The following is a 22,529-nucleotide window of genomic DNA, read 5'->3' as shown; positions in this document are numbered from 1 at the left end:
GGAGTCGCTGGTACTGCTTGTTCCTTTCTATGTTTAGTGCTTCTTTCAGAGCCCTTGTAAGGCAGGTCTGGTAGTGATGAAATCTCTGAGCAATTGCTTCTTCATAAAGATTTTATTTCTCCTTTATTTATGAAGCTTAGTTTGGCTGGATATGAAATTCTAGGTTGAAAGTTCTTCTCTTCAAGGATGTTGAATATTGGCCCCCACTCTCTTCTGGCTTGTAGGGTTTCTGTCAAGAGATCTACTATGAGTCTGATTGGCTTCCATTTGTGGGTAACCCAACCTTTCTCTCTGGCTTCCCTTAGCATTTTTTCCTTAATTTCAATCCTGATGAATCTGATGATTATGTGCCTTGGGGTTGCTCTTCTTGAGGAATATCTTTGTGGTGTTCTTTGTATTTTCTGGACTTGAATACTGGCCTGCCTTCCTAGGTTGGGGAAGTTCTCCTGGATAATATCCTGAAGAGTGTTTTCCAGACTGGATTCACTCTCTCCATCACATTCAGGTAGACCTATCAAATGTAGATTAGGTCTTTTCACATAATCCCATATTTCTTGGAGGCTTTGTTCATTTCTTTTCACTCTTTTTTCTCTAATCTTGCCTTCTTGTTTTATTTCATTGAGTTGATCTTCAATTTCCGATATCCTTTCTTTTGCTTGGTCAATTTGGCTATTGAAACTTGTGTATTCTTCAAGTAGTTCTTGTGTTGTGTTTTTCAGCTTTTTAAAGTCATTTATATTCTTCTCTAAACTGTTTATTCTCATTAGCATTTAATCAAACCTTTTTTCAAGTTCTTAGTTTTTTGCATTGGGTTAGAACATGTTCTTTTAGCTCAGAGATGTTTGTTAATACCCACATTCTGAAGCCTGTTTCTGTCAATTCATGAGACTCAATCTCCATCCAGCCTTCTTTTGCTGGTTAGGAGTTGTGATACCTTGGAGGAGGAGAGGCATTCTAGTTTTGGGTGTTTTCAACCTTTTTGCACGGGTTTCTTGCCATCTTTCTGGATTTATCTACCTGTGGTCTTTGTGGCTGATGACTTTCAGATGGCATCTCTGAGTGGATGTCTTTTTGTTGATGATGAAGTTATTTCATTCTGTTTTTAGTTTTCCTTCTAACAGTCAGGCCCCTCTGCTGTAGGACTGATGGAGGTCCACTCCAGATACTGCTTGCCTGGGGATCACTTGCAGCAGCTGCAGAATAGTAAGGGCTGCTGCCCATTTCTTCTTCTGTTATCTTTGTCCCAGAAAGATACCTGCCAGATGTCAGCCTGAGCTCTCCTTTATGAGGTATCTCCTGGGGTATATGGGGTCAGGAAGCACCTTGAGGAGACAGTATATCCCTTATAGGAGCTCAAGTGCTGAGCTGTGAGCTTCTGTTCTGAGCTGCTGGGCAAGTACGTTTACATCTGCTCCAACGGAACTCTTAACTGCCTTTTTTCCCAGGTGCTCTGTCCTGAGAAGGTGGGCTTTATTTATAAGTTCCTGATGTGCTGCTGCCTTTTTTCAGAGGTACCCTGTCCAGCAAGGAGGTAGCCTAGTCATAGTCTGCCATCAGAGGCATCGCTGAGCTGCAGTGGGCTCTGCCCAGCTGCTGTGGACTCTGCTCAGCTGCTGTATGAAGTTCCTTGTTGTTTTGTTTATAGGGGTATAGTTAGAATTGCTTCCGTAATGGCAGTCTGACTCAGTAATGGTGGACTGCCTCTGTAATGGTGGACTGCCTTGGTTATAGCAGACTGCCTCTTTAATAGTGGACTGCCTTGGTAATGGTGGATTGCCTCAGTAATGGCGGATTCCTTGGTAATGGTGAACTGCTTCAGTAATGACGAACTGCCTAGGTAGTGGTGGACTGCCTCGGTAATGGCAGATGCCCTTCCATGCACAGAGCTGGTCCATTCTGGGTCCAGCTGCACTTGCTGGGAAACTCTCAATCCAGAGCATTTAAGATTGCTGGTCTCTGTGGGGGTTGGACTTGCTGAGTCACAATTCCTGGCTCCCTGTTTCAGCTCTCTTTTTTTCAGTTGAACGAGCAGCTCTGTCTCCCAGGGATTCCAGGTGCCCATGGAAATGGACACCCAGATTTGTGTGAGTTTTTGTGCAGAGGCCCACTGTGCCAGATAAAACAGCCATGCTGGAAACTCATGGCACTTTTCAGCCTGGCATTCTCCTGGTCTGTAAAAACTCATTTGGAAATGCAGTGATCACTCACCCTCTGTGTTGTTCTCACTGGGAACTACACTCCAGATCTGTCCCTATTCGGCCATCTTGGATCCTCCCCCTCAAAACTGCTTTTTTAAATAACACTAAGGTATTGTTTGCCTTTGTCTTGATGTTTGCATTGACAGTGAAAAAATAATGGTGGATAAAACTGCTGACACCTCAGCATGAATCCAGGCAGTGGCACCCAACTATACTAGGAATCACTGTTTTCTTCATCAATTAGTGCTTATAGTGAGAGAGAAAAAGAGAGAGGCAGAGAAAAGAGATTGAGGGAGGGGAGAAGTTCATTTGTCCTGAGTGAAGGAATAAAAATGATTAATCATATTACATCCTGACCCTTGACTTTTAATCTTTTTAATATTCTCTGTGATAAAATGGGTGGTATACATAAAGCACTTCTGCTGTGCACTGAAGTATAATGGCTGCCTCAAGAGAAAGCATTTGTGCAACTGTTTGAGTTGTGAGCTGAACTACTGGCCTTTTTCAAAGAGCACCAAGTTTACCGGAAATAATGACTGAGATAAACTATGATTATTGTGACTTGGATATTTGGTAAACATTTTCTTGAAAATGAAAGAACAGAACCTGTCACTTCAATGATAGCAACTGACAGCATTTGTTGCCAACGATAAAATTTGATCGATTAAATGAAAATTGGAATTTTTGAAAACTTAACATCTGCCAATGTGAGCAGCTTGACAGCTTCCTAATATGTAAAGGATTTTCTGATGAGATTGGTGGTGACAGCAACACACATGATGTTTAAAACATACATTATATAATGAAATGTGTCAGCATTTGGAGATCTGCATAAGTCAGTGAGCCAGTATTTTCCAAATCAACCAATGTATAATGTTACAACCTCAGGCATGGGCAATGGATAATCAATGGATTTCAAGTTAAGAGAGTTAAAAAATGAATATATCTCAGACTCTACAGCACAACTAACTTTCCAAAAACTTCCATTTTTTGGGTTTTAACTTAGTAGCAAAAGACAACATTCACAATTATGTGAAAAGGATATTAAAATGCTCCTTCCTTTTCCACTACATATCTGTATGAGGTGAGATTTTCTTCATATACTTCAATCAAAACAACTTATCACAATAGGTAAGTGTAAGCAGATAGAAGAATCTAGAGGTTTTCCAAGTCAGTTTTTAAAGAGATTTGTGAAAAATGTAAAACAATGATGCTACTCTTGCCTCATTTTAAAAATGTATAAAATATACTTTATTTGTTATCATGTATTTTATGTTATGAATTATGGGTTAATTATTATTTTAAATGAATCAATTTTTAAAAATGTTTTAATTATGAAAACAGTAAATATCTATCTATCTATCTATCTATCTATCTATCTCCTACCTACCTACCTACCTACCTACCTTCTTATCTATCACTATATATAACCCACATTAAAAGAAAAAGCTCTTTTGGGTCCTCAATAGGTTTTAAAAGTTTTAAAGTATTCCTGACACCAATAATTTTGATAATTGCTGTTATAGAGTTGTTTTGAAGGTTAAATGTGCTTCCTTATTTAAAATGCTCACCACAGATACTGGTAGCTAGAGCATGTTTAATGAATATTAGTTTCATGCAAGCATTTAAGCATAACTAAATGATGGGGTCATATATTTCCTAAGATACACATTTAAGCATAATCTGTACTGAAAATACATGATCAGCTCACATATTTTTTAAACTAGAATGTGTATGCATAGGTGCAAATGTTGTTTTTGTAGTTTATCCAACGAGATTACAATGACTTGTTCCAAAGTCCTTCTAGAATATCACTATTTATCTGGATATTCAGTAGGTACTTAATACTTCACATAGTAAAATCTATATACAAATTCTATTTTTGAAAACTTCAGCTGTTAAGAGTACAACAGTAAATCACAAATATAGAATCTAAATCATTTAAATCATAGAATTTAAATCATTTCAATAACCTAGCCCTCACGGTTTTTTAAATTTAATTAATCCAGGTCAATACCATCTCTTGCCTGGATTATTTCACCTATATCTTAAACAATCTACCTGACTCCACCGATGTCTCCCTTTGGCTCATTTTCAGTTCAGTAGCCACAGCCTTCCTAATAAACACAATGAGATTATGTCTCTTCCCTGCTCAAAACTCCCCTATCTTTGTGTCTAGCTCTGAGCATAGCCAACATCCTTATCTTAACCACCATACCTCACTCCATCACTTCTCTGAACTGACCTCCTACTACTCTTTCTCCTGGTCTGGTCACTTTGCTTTGGCCACATGATTTTCCATGCTATTCTGATGCACTAGAAAGTTTGCACTTATTTTCATCGCTGGAAAACCTTCCCCCAGAAATCCCTCAGTTCTTTCAATTATTAAGAGAAAATCTTTTCCTGGAAACACATCTAAATTACCTTAACCCTCAGGCAGCCCACATGGCCCTACAAAACACAAACAGCCTCCCACCCCTCTTCCTCCTCTCCTTAGCAGTTACCACTAAGGTGCTTACTATTTGATGGTTGATTTGTCCCCCTCCCACTACTGAAACACAGTTTCCATGACTGTGGGATCCTTGTCTGTTTTTTCTGTTATGTGCCTGGCACACAGCAGACTGTCAATATATATTTGTTGAACGGATTATGAATAAACAAATAAACAACTATAGAAACATTACCAATTCAGATCCCTTCTCAAGAACATAAAGGAAAGAGATGTCTTTCTGAGCAAGATCCCTGGGATACATTTATAGGGAATCCTGACCTCATCTCCAAATCTCCCATGGAGAGTACATGTCAATATCCAAGGAAAATGAAACAGTTTCAAGAAGATTGGCAATTTTCCTAGATGATAGTATAAGTTTTCTTTGTTCTAGGAATGAAGACAAAGGATACCTCAGGCAGAGGACAGTAATTGACTTAGGCCATCCCAGCAGGGAAAGCAAAAGCATTTGGGGAAATAAAGACCATGACTGGTCAAAATGTAGCATCTTCCAGTTAAACCTGAAGGTAAGGAAACAATATACTGTTCTCTCATTGGGTTGGATACTTCATTTTACCCTGAGAACTTTGGGATTGTGGCTGAAGATGTTGAAGAAAACACACCAGGAAATCATATACAAATCAACACATCCTATGGAGGAAGCAAATTTAATTCAATTTCAAGAAAATATTTTCCAAAAAGAATAAAGCATAATGGGAGAACCTGCTGCCTCAAACTGCAGCCAGGTGGGAAGCTAGGCTGCAGGGGCAGCCATCATTCAACAGCTCAGCATCTAAATGGAGCATCTGTGCCCTGGGCGAGTGACTCAGGCTCAGGACTTTTATAATTTATCTGGCTTCTGGCTTCAGCTGCCCCTCATTAGGTCAAGACACAGTATCCCAAGCATCCACTCCAAGATACATGGAGCTCTCCCTAAGTTTCTTTGAAAACTTCTCTCAAAAAAAGAGACAGAATGCATTGCTTCTCTGATAACGTTTCCTAAAATGGTACCCAAGGATACCTTCCCCCTGGATTTTCTCTCTCCAACAGTGTTTAGAGCAGTCTTTGTCAGGGTTCCAACCAAAACTTTCAGGGCCCCTTAATAAATTGCCGATAACCATATCCAGCCAAACTAAGCTTCACAACTGAAGGAAAAATAAAATCTTTTATGAACAAGCAAGTACTCAGAGATTTTATTACCACCAGGTCTGCTTTACAAGAGCTTCTGAAAGAAGCATTACACATAGAAAGAAACAACCAGTATTAACCTTTCTAAAAATATACCAAAAAGTAAAGAGCATCAACATAAAGAAGAATTTACATCAACGAATGGATAAAACAGCCAGTTAACATCAAATGGCAGTAACCCTAAATTTAAATCGACTAAATCCCCCAATCAAAAGATACAGCCAAAACCCAACGGTATGCTACTTCCAGACCCATTTCACATGCAAGGATATACAAAGACTCAAAACAAAGGGATGGAAAAAGATTTACCAACCAAATGGAGAGCAAAAATAAATAAATAAATAAAAAGCAGGAGTTGCAATTCTCGTATCTGATAAAATAGATTTTAAAGCAACAAAGATATAGTGGTAAAAGGATCAATGCAACAACAAGAGCTAACGATCCTAACACCCAGATACATACAGACTTAGACTCAATGAGACAGAAAATTAATAAGGATATCAAGGACTCGAACTCAGATCTGGAACAAGTAAACTTAATAAATATTTATAGAGCTCTCCACTTTAAATACACAAAATATACATTCTTGTCAATACCACATCACACCTACTCATAGGTTTAAATGAAATATTGATTGGCCATTATTAATACCCATTTTTTTTTAGAATAAAGCAACATTTCCGTTCTCTCTCCCTCTTTTTCTTCCTCTTTCTTCCTCTCCTTCACGCCTTTTTTCTTTCCTTTCCTTCTCTAAAAAAGAAAGAAAGAAAGAAAGAAAGAAAGAAAGAAAGAAAGAAAGAAAGAAAGAAAGAAAGAAAGAAAGAGAAAGAAAGAAAAAAAGAAATCAACTTGCAGACCTCTAGATCCAGGTCAGCAATGTCTCTCTCATTGCCTGATTTCCTTCCGTCCCTTCTCTCCCTCCCTTCCTTCCTCCCTCCCTCCCTTGCTCCTTTCCTCCCTTCCTGCCTTCCTCCATTCCTCCCTAAAAAAAAATAATAATAATAATAATAATAAATAAATAAATTGCTGACAACCAAAAAGATAGTGTCACATAGAGCACACGGCATGTAAATCTTCACTATGCCATTTAAAAGTATGTGGACAAGTTAACCTCTGAAGCCTGTGTTCAAAGGTTAGTTAATGAAGTGAAAGCTGAATGGGTACAATGGCTCACCCCACCCACCACTTTGGGAGCTGAGGTTGGAGGATCGCTTGAGGCCAAGAGTTCAAGAGCAGCCTGGACAACAGGGTGAGATTCTGTCTCTTCAAAAAAGACAAAAATAGTCGGGTATACTTTTGAATGCCTGTGTTCTGAGCTACTCAGGAGGATAAGGTCGGAGGATTGCTTGAGCCCGGTTTCAAGCTGCAGTGAGCTATGATGACATCACTGCACTCCAGCCTAGGCAACTCTTCATTTTTATCTTTCTGTTTTTAGTACCAAAATCCTAATTCTGATATGGCTATTCGGTGGCTAATTATAATCATTACAGAGGAATATTTAGTATAAGTAACTATAAATATTAAATATTTAGGAAAAGTGACTATAAATATTAAGTCAAAAAATTAAAAATAAAATGAAAGCTTGCAAAGGGTGAAAACACCATTTGCATCCTAGAAATCACACACAGTTGTTCTCAGCAAGATGCTCAAACTGTGAAAGTGCCATGAGAAATGTGTCAACTCTCTTAAGACATCTCTCTCTGGGGCCAAGATCCACTGAAAAAAACAGCTAGCAGCATCAGCCATGCTGTTTACATTCTTCTTTCTGTCTATCTCCTTTTCTTAAAAGGGGATGGGGAGAGCAGCTAGTACATAAAATGCATATAGGATGGGACTTTTCTTTAAAGCAGAAGATGGCTGGTAGAAAGTGAATGTTCCACATATGTTAGCCATTGTTATGAATTATTGTTTCTAGTTATTTAATTATCAGGCTGCAGGAAGTACCACAGAAAGATTCCAGGAATCTGTGGAGGCCTAGAAGTGACTCTTGCTAGTAGGAAAACAATGAACTATAGATGTTTAGAAGGTAGGGGGGAAATATTAAGATCTCAATATTAAGATCTCTCCCCACCCCTGGTAAAATGTCCTAGTTCTCAGATTTTTTCCCATGGAATTTCAAATAAGCCAGAAAGGCCCAGACATAGATAGAGAAGACAGGCAACTTCTATGCCACAAGAACAAAACATAGAGCTCTGAACTGCGCTCTGCATAGCTCTGCAAGGGGTTGGAAGCCGAATAAGATGAAGACATTATACAACAATAATATAGTGAAACCTCATTTCTTCACAGGGACCTTTGGCCCCAAAACTAAACTATTTCCTCATGACGATGCTCCTGTGCTACCAGACACTACCCCAGTCATAATACTTGTTTTAATTACTTAAGTTTTCCCCACTAAACTATAGGGCAGGCAATAAAGGGCAGGGACTAGGTTTGGCACATTGTAGGAATTCAGTGAATATTTGTTGAACAAGTGATAAATGAGCTATATATGTATGTGTGTATACATAATAAAAAATATGTGTGTGTGTGATAGAGAGTGTGGGTGTGCATGCTATTCTATACCTTCAGATTCTCTGCTTTTCCCTCAAATGAATTTTTCAGATTAAACCACTTCTAGGCTCAGAACTCATTTATTATAGGCCAAAGAGTAACCTACAACTTGGGGTTTATTAAAACCTTGCATTATACTTTAGAGCTTTAGCCGCTTTGTCTGCGACAGTCATCAAATTGTTTTTGTTTCAGACGTTCCACCTCAAAAGCTATATTCCCTGGATTTTGTTTTTCTCTTTAAAAACATCTAATGCAGAAATGTTGAAAATCTTAAGTGAATCTGTTGAGAGCCTGCAAGTAAGTTTACCCAAATACAGGGGAAGGAGTGACTCCCATGAAGCACGCATCTCATCAAGAATACTTTACAACAGCTTGCAAAAAGAGGGAATGAATTTTTCAAAGGCACAACTGAAATTCAGTACCTTAATCATCTGCAAATCCTCTTTGATTATTTTCATCCTTCTTGTTTTATTACTGAGCTCCTAGTTCTGATATGGTTGTCCAGTGGCTAATTCTAATCACTACCAGAGAATATTTAGAAAAAGTAACTATATATAAAACTTCAGTCAAACCCAACCTGAGGTTTGACTAAGTTTCCCAAATAAAATTCATGATAAAAATAAGATGCAACCTTTCTGAAATGATAAAATATACTAATAGGTTAAAAAGTTTAAATGTCAGGATTGTCAGTTTAAAGGAGGAAATAACCATTTGAAGTTTTCAGGTAACCTTCCAAAATAAATTCTATTAGAAATGAATCCATCCAAAATTTATGCTCTCTGATGTTCTAAATCATTGGCCTGATCTTCCTCAGGTATCTGTACACTCAGGTAGAAGGAAGAAGAAAAACAACTGGTTTTTTCCAGGTCTTTGCTATTGTAAACAGTGCTGCAATGAACATTCGTGTACATGTGTCCTTATAGTAGAACGACTGGGGTCTATTGGGGGGAAAAGGGGAGGGCCAGTGGGAGGGGGAGGTGGGGAGGGATAGCCTGGGGAGAAATGCCAAATGTGGGTGAAGGGGAGAAGAAAAGCAAAGCACACTGCCATGTGTGTACCTACGCAACTGTCTTGCATGCTCTGCTCATGTACCCCAAAACCTATAATCCAATAAAAAATTAAAAAAAAAAAAAAAAAAAAGAAAAAAGAAAAACAACTGGTTTTGTCCCCAGGCAAGACAATTAGGCAAGTATTCAGCATTTCAAGTAAATTGTTCTCACTCGCCCTTCATACTTTCCAAAGGGCACTATGTTTACAGCAGGGCGGGGCTGTGCCTCTAGAGAGGTTCTGTCGGGAAGGGACAAGAGGATTTTCAATTTTTCAGGGAAATGTCTGGATTGTGAGGGCTCTATGATAGAGTGGATGGGCTGGTCAGCACCCTTTTCTGAAGGGTGACTATCACTTGCATTTGGAGGATAAGAATTCAATCACTAGAATCCATGTTTCCAACTTTTTGGTCAATTTTTGAGGTCACAGCCATGGCAGCCTCTGTACCACATAAGGTCATATGACTATTTCTAGGCTCTCTGGACACTGCTAGTCTCAGGCCTGCCTTCCACCAGCAACTATAAGGTACATCTATACAACAGAATACAATGCAGCCATAAAAGGCATGAACTGTGGATGTGACAGCATGGATGAATCTCAAAAACAAGTGTTAAGAGGAAAAAAAATGAAATGCTAAGTAATTCCATTTATATGAAATTCTAGCAAGGGCCATGGATTAGAGGAAAAAATTGACTGCAAAGGAGCCAAAGGGAACATTTTGAGGAAATAGAAATATTTTGTATCCTGGCTATAAAAGTCATAGTTATAAGATTCTATGTATTTATCAACTCATTGTCTTGTACACATAAAATTGGTCCATTTTAATGTGTGTAAATTATACCTCAGGAAAGCCTGATGTGAGCAAGCACAGTGGCTTATGCCTGTAATCCAAGCACTTTGGGAAGCCAAGGAGTTTAAGATCAGTCTAGACAACATAGTGAGACCTCGTCTCTACGAATAATAATAATAATAAATTAGGCAGGTGTGGTGGCATGTGTCTATAGTCCCAGCTACTCAGGAGGCTAAGGCAGAAGGATTGCCTGAGTCCAGGAGGTTAAGGCTGCAATGAGCCATGATCATGCCACTGCACTCCAGCCTGGGCAGCAAAGCAAGACCCAGTGTCAAAAAAGAAAATAAAAGTAAAGAAAACAAGATATGAACAAATAAAAAATATAACTGTAGAAAATATATAAACAATGCCCTATTTAATGGATGCTTGACATTGAAGAACTATTTCCATGAGAAAAAAAAACTGTATTGCCTAATCACAACTCATTCAATTCTCAAAGATAGTAGGCTATTCTCAAAGAAAACATTTCTCAAGCTTTAATGTGCATAAAAATCACCTAGGGAACCTGATTCAGTTCATCTGTGGCAAGCTCAGAGATTCTAATAAGCTTTCAGGTGATACTGATGCTGCTGGTCTGCAGATGACATCTTGAATCAGGTTCTAATCAACTCAGAACTTCTCCTCCAATGAGAAGCTTGGATTTTTATCATGCATCGATTGTGTTTGTTCCAAACACCGCTTACACCACTTTCATTTGCTTTCTTAATTAGATGACTTAATTATATTATATTAAATGATGTATTTTGAGTGTGAAAAAAGTTGATTTGCTGAAAACTAAGTTAAATATTTTGTAATGACCCAATAAAGATGAGTGTATAAAACCAATACCCTTGAATTTGATATGAACAAGACAACTATAAAAATATATAAATTTAGAGGGTTTCTGCATAGATTCCTTCAAAATTATGTTTTTTAAAACAAGTTTTCTGAGAGATAGTTGAAATAAACTTTAGATGTTTAATCAGTACAATTTGTAAGTTTTTACATATATATGTATACATGAAACCATCACCACCATTAACATCTTGACTCTATCCACCATACCCAAACAAACTTATAGACATGGATATTAAAATGTCAGAAATGAAAAGTATAATGAATGAGATTAATGACAGATTAAATGTTGCAGAAGGAAAATTTCAAGTATTAATATACTTGAAAAGATAGCAACACCAACTATTCAAGATGAAAGACAATAGACTGAAAGAACTGAAATAATCCACACCTACATATACATGTATACATACACTGTGTATACACGAACTATATATTCTAAAGCAACTACTAAAATATCATTACCACAAGTTATAGTTAATGAGCCAACACAAGAGATGAAATAGAATAAAAATCATTCGACCAAAGACATGCAGAAAAAGAAAAGAAATAACAAAGAACAGACGGCACAAATGGCAAACAAATAGTAAGATGGTAGACTTAAACTCAACCATGTTAGTGATCACATTAATTGTAACCTGTCTGAAAACTCTAAAGACATAGACTGTTAGTTTGGATTATTAAAAGTAGCATCCAAGTACATGCTGCCTATTGAAAACTGCTTTAAATATGCAGACACCAAAAAAAAAAATCAAAAAAAGAAAAAAAAAGGTAAATTGGACTTTAAGAAGTCCCTTTATAATCTATTTTGTGCCCCAATTGTGCCCCTTTATAATCCATCCATCCTGCTCCCCCTCCCTCACACTCCTCCCACCCCCATTTCCCAGTAACCTATTGGTCTGTGTTCAAGTATTATTAATTGCAGTTTCTTTTTTTTTTTTTGAGACAGAGTTTCTCTCTTGTTACCCAGGCTGGAATGCAATGGCGCGATCTCGGCTCTCCGCAACCTCCACCTCCTGGGTTCAGGCAATTCTCCTGCCTCAGCCTCCTGAGTAGCTGGGATTGCAAGCATGCACCACCATGCCCAGCTAAATTTTTTTGTATTTTTAGTAGAGACGGGGTTTCATTCACCATGTTGACCAGGATGGTCTCGATCTCTTGACCTCATGATCCACCCGCCTCAGCCTCCCGAACTAATTGCAGTTTCTAGAATTATTTTTTTAATAAATGAAATCATCAAATATATACAGTTCATTTGTTTCTTTTTTTTTTTTTTTTTTTTGATCTGGCTCCTTTCATTCAGCACTATTATTTCTGTAGATCCATAGTTCACTCCTTTCATTGCTTCTTAGTATTTCATTTCATGGATAACATTTTGTTTATCCATTCATCTACTAATTAAGCATTTGAGTTGCTTCCAATTTTGTCTATAGAAAAGTAAGCTGCTACGGAAGTCTTTATATTGATGAATATTTTTATTTCCTTTTGGTAAACAGGAGTTGAATGACTAAGTTACGTGGCAGATATATGTTTGCCTTTCTCTTTCTCTCTCTCTCTCTCTCCCCCTCCGTCCTTTCCTCCCTCCCTCCCTCTCATCCCTCCTTCCCTCTCTCTTTCTCTCTTTCTTTCTTTGACAGAATCTTGTTCTGTCGCCCAGGATGGAGTAGAGTGGTACCATCTAGAGTCACTGCAATCTTTGCTTCCTGAGTTCAACCAATTCTACTGCCTCAGTCTCCCACGTAGCTGGGATTACAGGTGTGCACCATAATGCCCGGCTAATTTTTTTGTATTTTTAGTAGAGATGGGGGTTTTACCATGTTGGCCAGGTTGGTCTCGAACTCCTGACCTCAAGTAATCCACCTGTCTTGGCCTCCCAGAGTACTCGGATTACAGGCTTGAGCCATTGCGCCTGGCTTGCATGACTTCTTTTACAACCGCCAAGCTGTTTTCAAAGTGGTTGCACCACAAAGAAGGACGTTGCTATCCTTGCCGATAATCATTACGGTTCTTATTTTTAACTTTAACCCCTCTAATAGATGTGTAATGGTATCTCGTTGTAATTCTAATTTACATTTCTCTAATAACTAAATTAATCATCCTTTTATGTCCTTATTTGCTTTTCTTATATATTTTTGTGAAGTATTTGTGCACATCTTTTGCCCATTTTAAAATTCCAGCACTTTGTTTTCTTACTAAAGTGGAAGAAATTTTTATATATTCCGTAAACAGGTCCATTATCAAATCTGCAGTTGAATTTTTTTTCTACTCTGTGGCTTGCTTTTACCCTTTCTTAACAGTGTCTTTCAAAGAGCAAAAGTTCTTAAAGTCCAAATTACCTTTCTTTTTTGTTTTTGGATTGTCCTTTTGGTGTCTGTATAGTTAAAGCGGTTTTCAATATGTAGAATGTACTTAGATGTCACTTTTAATAATCGAAACGAAGTCTGTATCTTTATAGTGGTTTTAAAACAGCTTACATTTAATGTGATTACTAACATGGCTGAGCTTAAGTCTACCATCTTACTATTTGTTTGTCATTTGTGCTGTCTGTTCTTTGTTATTCTTTTTCTTTTTCTGCATTTTTTGGGTCAAATATTTTTTATTATTCTATTTCATCTCTTGTGCTGACTTACTAACTATAACTCATGGTACTGACATATTAGTAGTTGCTTTAGAATGTATAGTACATGTATATACAGTGTATGTATACATGTATGTGTGTGTGTGTTATTTCAATTCTTTCAGTCTATTGTCTGTGTTTCATTCTGAATAGTTTGTATTGCTACATCTTCAAGTACATTAATAGTTTCTTCTGCAACATTTAATCTGTCATTAATTTCATTCATTATATTTTTCATTTCTGACATTTTAATATCCATCTCTACAAGTTTGTTTGGGAAAATATTTATAAGATATTTCCTATTTCTTAACATAATAAATTTTTCCTATTGTTTCTTAAACATATGCAATAAAATTACACATGTTTTCATGTAATTATCTGCTAAAAATCTCTGGATTATCCTTTTTCCATGCAGCTCTCTCCTGCCCAGAATGTTACTCAGCAAATTCTCCTGACTTGACCTCACTGAACTCCCAGTTCTATCCCCTCAACTCAGGAAGATGGTTGATTCCACTTGTTTTTTTCCAGTGTCATAGAAACATGCCAAAGGGCAACATAAATGGGGCAAAAGAATAAAACCTGTATGAAATGATAATTTAGAGCTGTGGTTCTCAACCCCATGTAATCATTTCCCTCAGAGGACATTTGGCAAAGTCTGGAGACATTTCTAGTTGTCACAACTTGTGGAAAGAAAGATGTTACTGGCGTCTAGTGAGTAAAAACCAGAGATGTTGCTACCCATTCTACAAAACACAGAACAACCCCTGAAAACTGAAGTTGTGCCTTGATTAAGGAACCCTTATTTAGAGTCTATATTATAATGTCATAAACCTCTAGGGTCTCTGAACAATAATACTTCTGCTGTGTAAGAATGTTTTTGAAAAATGAGGTTAGAGTATATTTTCTAAATGTTAAACAAACAAACAAAAAGTCTTCCTATGAAAAAAAGTGTATATTAAGAAGGCTTTGAATGCTGGGTAGCTATCCCTACTATAAATTTATTATGTTTCAACCTGCCACATGAAAGCAATTTCAACAAGCCATCAACAAAGCCAGGTAATTAAAATGCTGGTATAGACATAACCTTGGTTAATTCACCCTGACTTGTAATAGATGAAATAATGATAGAGAAGAACCTGGGGAAACTAAGGTCAGAAATGTAGCATATGGGGCCAAAAATATTCATTTTGAAATTATTCTGAGCAAAATGATGCTGTATTACAATGACATATATTGCCTTTTTCTTTTCATTAGCAATCCCTCTGGGAACTTTGATAGAAGTACAAGCTAAACCTGATTACTTGGTTTATAGAACACAGAGAACATTATCAAAGAGCTAATGACAATGTCTATTCACTTAGAACTCTGAGCAACCTGGCGACTTTTAATCAACTTTTAAAGGCACAAGAGCAAAACAAAAATTGAGAATAACTGATTTACTCCTAACTATTGGAAGTTAAAAAGACATGTCGACAATTGTTCAAATAGCATCAGATCTGAGTTAGAACGTGTAAACAGAGAAGAAAATACATTTTCAGTAAGGCCATTTTTTTTTCTAACTGACAAATTCTACAAAACTCAATGAGAAACTGATCCAAATCAATTTTTTCCACTGAAATTGCTTTCTTACAGCACAGTTGTACCGAGACTAAAGAGCCTGAAACAGATTTTCCTCTGTAACAAGCTAGATGAGATAGAAGGATGGGCTCTGAATTTTTAATTTATTAAATATCAATCAATGCATGCTATCAGCTGTTATATAACAGTATTAATATTTTCATCTCAGTTATAATATAATTGATGTTTATATCCATTATAGAAACATCCATTATATTATGTTAAAATATATCTATCCATTATACTATAATGGAAGTTTATATCCATTATAACTGAAACTCTTCCAGTCTTAGAACTTGGACGTTTAGCATATGAAAATGCAAAATGAAATAATGATTCAAGGGAGAGAAGAAGGAATTATTAGGAGCATGCCCCAATTCGTACAAAAATGTAAATGAGAGGAGTAAGAATAAAACTGTCACTCGGAAATCAAGATTCAGACCACAGGAGCTGGCACATTTTCTCTACTGCTTGAACAACTCAGCTTAAGTACTTAAAAATGCACTGAGAGGTGATTTAGCATCTGTGATGTAAGATGTCAATACATCAAGGCCTATAAACAACAACAGAAAGATGCATGCTAAAGCACATAAACCCCCCACATTAAAAGAATGAATTATGCTTTTTTCTTAATTTATTTCTCCTTTACTTTTCTTTTTTCCCCAAAGTCAGTACTCATTTATTTGACCAAGACAGTTTTCAGTGAACTCTATGTTAACTTTTCTACTGTGGAAGAAACTCATATCCAAATTTGTTCCATCCTCCTACTTCTTTGACATGTAGTACTTAATAAGGGAAGAAAACGATTCTTTAAAATAATTTTATTTACTATAGAGAAATAATTATAAAAGTTAGGCTATTGTCTTCAAGAAGTCCTCATCACAGATGCATCTGCCAAAGTACATGAAGTATATGGGTTCACACATTTTCAACTTGTCAAAAAGACCTTATCAGCACATACCAAAATACCATTAAATTAGTGATGATAAGGTGATATCACCACAGTTTCAAGTCTATTAACAGTTTCCAAAGGATTGAACTAACTTAAATACTCCATTCATTCAATGACCTGGACAACATACTGTAGCACATTTGAAAAAAAAAAAATACAAGAAAAAGGCAGCTTGGAAAGTGATAGGATTATTTTTTAGGTGGAAGGAGACATTGTCCTCTAACTTCAGATGAAAACTTCTTTTATATCAATGTTGATGGGAGTACAGATAGAACAGGGAAAATGTCATGCCAGTGTTCCACAGCAAGTCCTGTCATTATTCACGACAGGGGTTCCTTCATTGAATCCTATGAGCTCCTACCATGTTCTAGGCTCTGGGCTAGCAGCTGAAGTTGTCCACATGCAAATGACAATTAGAGTAGCTCCCATGGAGATCAGTCAATTGAGGAGACATACAGGAAAATCAATACAAAGAACAGAATATATCCAATACTGATGATGAGTCTGTGTACTGGATTCAAACCCAGGAACTCTGGCTCTAGACACTATCCAGTTCAACAGTATATGCGGTGTTTCCCACAGATTCAGCTTGAAAGAGAAGAGGCTCTCCAAAATATCAAGATGGTGGTACAGGAAGAAGGAATGGATTCTAAGCAGGTGTAAGTCCATGAGGCAACAGTGATTTATGTATTTAGAAAAAATGGAGCAGGGCCTTCCAGGCATAGAGAAATCCTTTATTATGAACTGTGTCTGTGGAATAGTAGCATTGGGGCCACTTTCACTGACACTCAGGTAGACTGCTAGCACCAGAAACTCAAAACTTTTGGCAGTCACTACCGCCCATAAGCACTGATCACAAACATTGTATTCCTCCACTGGCTGGTGTGTCTTGGTACATAAAAGACTGAAAGCACTGATGGCTCCTCTGATGATAAATTGCTCAAGGCAGCCAGAAAATAAAGCAAAACCAAAAAAACACCAAGATGTCAGCTCACCATGGAAAGTGCCTTTGTTTTATCCCCATAACAAACCCCTTTCTCTTTCATCCAAGGACAAAACAAACTGCCCATGCCCTCTTGAGCTCCTCCAGAAAACTGAAAGTCATCTTTTCATCAACTCAGATCCTTCAATTGATGTGGATCTTGAAAATATTAAAGATTAATCCCAAAGAACACACTGCATTTCGCCATATTTATGTCTGATTTGTAAGTCAGAATCTTAAGTTGATATCTGTGACTAAGACAGGCAAAGACAGGAATGCAGATTAAATTTCTCAGAAAGAGAAAGATACCATCCACTAGGAACTGTAATTAGTAAAGCTTTTAATTAACTGGCACTCTCAAAATAGAGGAAATCAGATATAATAGACGCCCTTTGACAGTAATAAAATTTTCATCTCATTAATTAATGTAAGTAGACTTCCCCCAACCTCATTGATTTCCTGCAATTTTATCAAAATCTGTTTGCAAGCAAAACAAAAAACACAGGTAAATATTCCCCATTCTACTTCCATCAGATTCAGACTTCTCTGAGGGCAGGAATTAGGTCTCATGGATCTTTGTATTACCTGACATAGTTCTGTCTTTGTGAAAAGAAAAAGACAGTCAAGGGCAAGGGAAAAGTCAAAAGGAAAGACAAGGAGCAGAGCAAGAGAAAGAGAGAACCCAGTGAATGTTATGGCTGCATCTACCACATCAATTACTACAGTTTCTACATAAGCACTCAGCAAATGTTTGTGCAGCTGTTTCCCAGTGGATGGTGAATTCCATGACTGATCAGCAGTACAGTCTCTTTTGATATTTCTTATTTGGCCCACAATGTCACTTTTGATCATTTTTTCAATTCACCATCTTTTCATCAGCCAAAGCAGAACCAGCCTACTCTTTTATTTTGGCACAGACTTCCATTTGAGTGATATCTCTCTCTCTCTCTCTCTCTCTCTCTCTCTCTCTCTCTCTCTCTCTCTCTCTCTCTCTCTCTCTCTCTCTTTATTTTGAGGTCACTGCAAAAATGTTTCCTTTTTCTTCCTCCCTGCAGGACTCTGATCCCTCTCTGAGCCTTTTTTGGATCTAGGCAGGTTTCAGCAATATCACCAGCCCAGTAAGGGCCCTTGGATAAAAGAGCTGTCTGCCTAAGCTCCTCAGTTTATTAGAGCCTTCAGACATGAAAGAGTAAACCAATTCCTAGTCAGCAAAGTTGCATTACAGAAAAAAGCAAATAAAACCATCAAACAGATTACATACAAGCCTTGAATCCAAAATTAAAGAATATGGGGAAGCAAGGTACTTAATCAATTAGAATGAACCCAGTGTTCCCTTTACAGCCAGAAACCAACCAATTAAAGAAGCAGCAAATAAAAAATGAGCTTCCAATTCCTGATATTTATATAGCAAATGATATGGTCATTCATTCCAATGTACCAGTTTAAAGTCTCTGATTTAATTCTTCAAATGTACTGAATTAGAATAATTAATTTCCTTAACTGTGTCAACTCATTCAAGGTCATTTTCTCCCATTCAATCAGGAAATAGTTTTGTACCTTCACTAACATTTGTACTTCTGCCAGTTACAATATTTAAAAGGGAGAGGTAACATTTGGGGTGTCTATTAATACATCTAAACAATTTAGTACTGTCTGACAAAACAGAATCCATTGTCATTTTAATACAAAGACAACATATCTGATGCCTTTTTTTTACATATTCTACATCTCACACTATGTAATCAAACTTGCTACTGAAACAAAAATGGCATAGTTATAATGTCATTACATTCTAATTAATCAATATCTTTCCAGAACTTACATGAGAAAGTTTTAAGTTTAGCTACCAGTAAAGAGTTCACAATTATGCATGGGGAAAATGTATTTTTGCAAATTGTTCATTTGGATAATAGCAAAATAGTTAAAGTGTGTGTGTGCGTGTGTCTGAAGCAAGTGGGTGGGTATATGTGCCTATATCACACTAAGGCAGCTTACTGCATAAATTGTTTTCTAGATTTAAATTGGGCAATTTCAGCATTAAAAATTAGCATTTTTAGCTCATTAGTATTTCAGCTGGTGAACTTAAATAGCTATAGGTTATGTTCTTACAAAGAAAGAGAGAGAATGGACACTAGTGTCTAAAAAATTCCTAAGTTACATCCCAGAAGCAGCTTTCACACTGTAAGAATCTGGTTCCCATTAAAACATTAGTTAATTAAATGTATAGAACTTGAGGACATGCTCTGGTGACTAATTTTTACAATACCAGGAAATTAGTTTCCTTATGTACATTGCAAAAAGTATGAGGCCCAGATCGTCAATGAGGTCTACTCAACTATTTGAAAAAATATATATTTGCCTTTGGGAATTTGACAGGGGAGATTTTTTGATGAAAATTAACCTATGACCAAAATATTGAAAACAGTACCAAGTTAGCCATGAATTTATTCATTCCTATATTCATTCATTCATTCATTCATTCATCAATTATTTACTGAATATAGTTTATGTGCCAGGTGTCTCTTACATAAATAAAGTTAAGGAGGCAAGGCCCTTTCCTTCCTTTCTTTCCTCTGTTTCTTGTTTTGAACAAGCATGTAATTAGCATCTTCTACTGCAAAACACTGTACTAAGAGCTATGGTGGGGATGATGGGAAGACAGAGATCCCTTACCTTCATTTATTTCACAAATAGCTGGGGGAAAACTGTATAACAGCTTTTATATTAGAAAGGATGAGCAAGCATTTGATAAAAGTGCTATTAAAACAAAGATCTGTAACACAGTAGAGGAAGACCTTTATCTGTCTGAGAAAGGAACCTTTTAACTTGACAAAAAACAATGAGAGGGCTTGCAGTTGTAAAGAACATTCCACACAAAGGGAACTATACTTGTAAGGCTTTGGAAGAGTGAGAGAATGCGACATATTTTAAGGGTGGTTTTTGTTGAGTGATATCCTAACCAATGATGCTTCTGCCCACACTTTTTGCCCTGGCACCAACCTCATTTCAGGCTTGAGATGTGATGCAGCCAACACAAAACTCAGGGGTATATGGACATAGAGAACACAGATGCCAGGTTCTTGGCTTTTAAGCATGAAGGTAAAAGTCCAGGTGGCATGCAGGTACTGATAGTCTCACTCAATTCCCTCATTAAGTCTCTGCAAAAATGTCCTCTTACTATGCCCTATTTTCCAATCATAATACTGACTACCTCCTGAGAGTGTTTCTTTATGTCTTTATTACTTGTCTCCCGCTCACTCCATCTGAAACAAGAGCTCCATGAGACTAGTGTGCTTGTCTTCCCAGTAGCTTTATTCCACTCATTCATTCATTCAATCAACTAAAATTAATTGAGCTCCAATGACACAAATACTAGAAATATAAAGATGAATAAGACATCATTTCTGTTTTCAAAGAATACACCACTCACAAATGTGGACATTTTGGTTATCTCCTCCTCAGTAACAAGTAACTCCAATACTTAATGGCTTGACACAATTTAGTATCATTATGTTCCATGATTCTACTAGTCAAGAGTTAGACAATCCATGGTGAGAATAAGCTAGTTTCTGCTCATTGAAGTCTGTGGCCTGAGCTAATATGGCTGGAACAGCTGGAGGGCCAGAATGACTGAGGACTGGAACAGGTGGGACTGGCTTCTCTATCTACATATGGCCTTTCTAAGTGGCTGGTTTAAGCTTCCTCTCAGTAGGGTAGTCCCAGGGTATGTGTGCTTCTTACACACTGGCTCGAAGTTCCTAGAGATCAAAGTGGAAGCTGCCAGTCCTTTTAAGGGCAAGGCTCAGAATGCCCTGCCATTATTTACTTTATACTTTATTATCAAAGTAGTCACAGGTAAGTCCAGAGTATAGGAAAGGGGAAATAGAACCCACCTCTCCATGGGAAGAGTGTCAAAGAGTTTATAGCATCTTTAATCTGCTACAGTGAGCAAAACTTCTTCCCAAATAACTGTGCCACAAGGTAGAAAGAAAAGTACCAGTAAGGGAGAAATGGTGGCATCAAAACAAGACTTGGGTATCTACCTAATGTGATTTTGAGTTCTGCTGCTTACAGGTATGTGATGTTGGGGAAATTAATCACTCTGAATTATTTTGTACTCATCTATAAAAGGAAGATAATGAGTATACCCAAAATTCATAGAGCTGTTTTAATAACTACATGAGTTTTCATTCATGCACATGCACTTGAAGACACACATGCACACATAGCCACATATGCCTATGTACAAACAGAGTACACACATGGCCCAGGCATTTGGACATGGTAAGGAGTCAAGGAATATTAGCTGCAGCTGTCATTAAGAATGATACAAATAAGGGATTATGAATTTTTCCAAATCTCGATAATTGTATCCTTCATATTTTTTAACACACAGCTTTTGAAGTAATCACATCTGCAAAGATTGAGAACACTGAAAATTCTTGTTGAGCAATGAATCAAACTCAGTTACCAGCAGCTCATGAAGGAGAGGTTGAGAGGTTGAATAGCAAATAAAGAAGAAAATAAGAGGCAGGAAATAATTACTAGCCAATACGACAGGGTCTTAGAAGAAATGAAATAGATCTAAGCAGGCAGCAGCATTAGAAGCAGAATATTATTTTCCATTATTTCTTTACTTTGTGTTATACAGAGAATTGTGAGCAAATTTATTTAGACATGAAGAAATTTATAATTAGATGGCAGTAGCAAGTTTACAGGCTAAGTGAATACAAACTCTTAGAACAAAAGAGAAATATGGTGAGTCGAACCAATGACTTTTAGAAATCATCTTTAGGTTTTATAGGGAATCAGAATATAACAGAATGTGAAGGGAAGTCCTTCACTAAGCATGAGTGATGACAATGAGCTAAAAAAGTCACACGCAACCACGACGTCCATCTTTTTAGCATCAGCAAATACATATAACTCAGAGTGAGGAATAAAAAGTACCTGCCATTTGAGAATTTAATAATTGTTCAACCTCTATATTCCTGAAAACCTAAAGGAAACCACTGCAGAGTGGCCAATATCGGCCTCTTTAAATGACTCCAGCTATGTGGGCAGCAAGTCAAGAGGGATGTAATTTGTACTCTGATTTTAAAATTATAATAAAATTAACATTCATAAATTTCTATGTTTGTGAAAAATGCTATAGTAAAAGTAAATACTCTAAGGTTTCCTCAAGTTACTAAAGGTTATCATC

General features: G+C 37.0%; 1 protein-coding gene across 1 annotated transcript in view; it reads right to left on the bottom strand.

The window, feature by feature from the left end:
• SGCD (sarcoglycan delta) overlaps window positions 1-22,529 on the bottom strand; it is a 1,112,169-nt gene that overhangs the window by 961,345 nt on the left and 128,295 nt on the right. The window lies entirely within an intron of this gene.

The sequence above is a fragment of the Callithrix jacchus genome, chromosome 2 (genome assembly GCF_049354715.1).
Source record: "Callithrix jacchus isolate 240 chromosome 2, calJac240_pri, whole genome shotgun sequence".
Taxonomy (NCBI): domain Eukaryota; kingdom Metazoa; phylum Chordata; class Mammalia; order Primates; family Cebidae; genus Callithrix; species Callithrix jacchus.
The sequence above is the reverse complement of the archived record's forward strand: the minus strand, read 5'-3'. Positions and strand labels throughout refer to the sequence as shown.